The sequence below is a fragment of the Fukomys damarensis genome, unplaced genomic scaffold, assembly GCF_012274545.1.
Source record: "Fukomys damarensis isolate Sample0158 unplaced genomic scaffold, DMR_v1.0_HiC HiC_scaffold_2, whole genome shotgun sequence".
Taxonomy (NCBI): Eukaryota; Metazoa; Chordata; class Mammalia; order Rodentia; family Bathyergidae; genus Fukomys; species Fukomys damarensis.
In genome coordinates, this window is record NW_022900914.1 from 8,751,590 (window position 1) to 8,754,604 (window position 3,015).

General features: G+C 41.9%; 1 protein-coding gene and 1 pseudogene across 4 annotated transcripts in view; one reads left to right on the top strand and one right to left on the bottom strand.

Annotated features, from left to right (window-relative positions):
- LOC104848662 (zinc finger protein 512) overlaps window positions 1-3,015 on the top strand; it is an 80,995-nt gene that overhangs the window by 32,043 nt on the left and 45,937 nt on the right. The gene's annotated exons all lie outside the window — the stretch shown is intronic.
- LOC117286706 lies at window positions 172-301 on the bottom strand (annotated as a pseudogene).

Genomic DNA, 3,015 nt, shown 5'->3' on the forward strand with positions numbered 1-3,015 from the left:
TTTTTTTTTTTTTTTTTTTTTTTTTTTTTTTGGTACCGGGGATCAAACTTGGGACCTAGCACCTGCAAGGCAGGCAGCGTAGGTGCTTATTTTTTTAATAGTTAACATTTCTGAAATTTGGTTATATTTTAGGAATGATGACATTTAAAAATGTAACTGGCAAGGTGCTTTTTTAGTTCTAGCAAGCTGTAAAATAACGGTATATTTTGTATCAGTAGCATGTTAGATCGAATGAGATGCAACATTAAACTGATAAGAACAGATACTACACTTGATCTTAGCCAAAAGGCCAAGAAGTGATTTTTGCCCCCTGGTATTGGGGATCGAACTCAGGCCCTTGCGCTTACAAGGCAGGCGGCAGAAACTCTGCGCTAAACCTCCAGCCCGAGATGCAATATTGATGGTGATTTTGTGAAGCTTAGGAGAATATTTTGAAACCTCAGAGAATATTTCACTTTTTTTTTTAACCTGTGTGTTTTTACCGGAAATCAAACTTGGGACCTTGCCTTGCAAGCCAGGTGGTGGCACCACTGAGCTACCTGCTGGGCTTCACTTGGTTTTGACTAAGACACCATCCATCCAGGACTACTTAAAAGGGGTTTGGGAAGACTCAGATGCTGCGAATTTGAGCTACAAATTACACAAAAGTCAGTGTGTGGTTCTGGCTTCCCAGGAACACACCCAACCAGTCCCCTGGACTTCTCCGTGTGAGGGCAACTTCCCTTGAAGTGCCTTGGGATTAGGCGTGATGGCCGATCTTTCACTTTATTGCTTTTATGAAGAACATCTTTTGTTATCCTAAATTTTATCTTTATAACTTTTGCTACTGCTATTGTAAGTTGTTCAGGTATTCAGAAATCTGGGTGAATTCTGATATTACATTCGTTGAAGAGTGTCTTTATCATTTCAATTGCTTTCATGCTTATTGGTTTACTAAAATGATTTGTTTTTGCCCAATTTTGGTATTTTACATATTTTATAAGAATTTAACTTTCATCAGTTTTTTCATATATAGTTATTCAAACTATTTTCTTCTCTTACTCTTATACTTTTTTGGGGAGTGGAAGACAGGATCTCACTCTATAGTTCAGTATAACTCACTATGTAGCCCAGGCTGGCCTCAAACTCACCACGATCCTCCTGCCTCAGCCTTCAAATGCTGGGATTACAAGGGTGTGCAGTCACACCTGGCTTCTTATGCTTCTTTTTCATTTACAAGGAGATTTACTTTTCGTTTTCGTTTCAAGGTTTCTTGCTATATAGTGATACAAATTAAAACTCCAAATTGGTAGGAGGATGGACTCATGATTAAAATTCTTAAGAGAAGGCTCTTTTTCCACACAGAGCTCAAGCATCCTTGTCAGGTGGGCAGGTCTTGCCCAGCCACTGTGAACCTAAGTAACCCTCGGAGTCCCTGAAGAATAAAAGTTATTCGGGAAGAGCAGAGGATTGTAATGGTAATGCATGCACCACAGTAAATTAGAGTACAAAGAGGCTGTGGTAACAGGAAGGTTTTAAAGGCCAGGAGGGAGAAATGTATATGAAAAACTTGTTACAAGGTGCACTGGTCTGGAGGACCCAAGGCACCAGCTGGCATGGGCTTTATTGGCCGAGGCGCTGGTGCCGGACAATTGCTCTGAGGGGAGCTTCTGGTCTGCACTGTTGCAGTCTTGAAGAGTGCTAAAGATAGGTGGCTACGCTGAGGCGAGATGAGCACTAATCCCAGCTACTTGGGAAGCTAACGCTGGAGGCAGGGCAAGTTCCAGGCCAGAAAGGGCCACTTCGTGAGTCACTGCCTCACAGTACAAAAGGGCCGGAGATGAGCTGGAGTAGAGCATTCGCTTAGTTTGTGTGAAGCCCTGAATCCAATCTCCAGGGCCGTACAAATGCAAAGTAAAATAAAAGACTTAAACTTGGTGACAGAAATCTATGTATATATCAAGTATGCAATAAACAGAAGCAAGTAAAGAGAAAAGAAATATCTTGCAGGGCTTTGAGAGTCCTTGAAATGCTATCTCAGGCAGGCAGGCAGAACCATGCTCCCTCTGTTACCTCCTGGGTGTAATTTGTCTGTGTCAAAAGAAAATGAGTTTAGCCAGGCATGATGGCACATGCCTGTGATCCCAACACTTGAGAGGCTGAGGCAGGAGGATCACTGCAAGTTTGTGGCCAGTGAGTTCAAGGCCAGCCTGAGTTGCATAGTGAGAGCCTGTCTCAAAACAAAACCACACACACACACACACACACACACACACACACACACAAGCAGGAAAAAAAAAGAAAATGATTTTATCTTGGTGTCAACATCTTTTGTACCATGTTTCCACTGAACATAGCACTTTAACAATCCTGGCTTTTTTCATAAAGTCTCAGTTGCAGATTTATACTTCAGTTTGGCCTTATCTTTGTCCCAACCTCGTTAACCCAAGACCCTCACTGGATGACAATGAAAATGACCGAAGGCGTTGAAGTATCTGCTGAGTTTCCACTTGTTTTTCAGTTTTCTCCTTATTTTTGGCCCATAAGAATTTCCCCCATGGGGGATTCAGCTCAGCGGTTCTGTGGCCTGCCTTGCGAGCACAAGGACCTGAGTTCAATCCCTGGTACCCCCGCAAAAAAATTTTTCTCCAATTTTTAGGGCTGGAGATTTAGCTCAGTGGTGCCAGTGCCTGCCTGGCAAGCATAAGGTCCTGAGTTTGATCCCCAGTTCTGCCAAAAAACAAAACAAAAACCAAGAATTTCCCTCACTTTCTTTTGAGGCATATTGATCAATTCAAGCTGAACTGTAAAAATAAAAGAACTTATTTGAGGTCTGAGGAATTGCAATGCAGGAGACAAATGTTCACATAGCTCTGAATCCATGTTCTGAATCAGGCAAGGACATGGGAGAGTGGGAAAGTAGTGCTGATTTAGCTAATGAATGTTGAGAAAGAACAGGTCAAGATGACCACAGAAGATACAGCTATTGTATACGTATGTATTTTATACGTACATGTCTATACATATATATATATA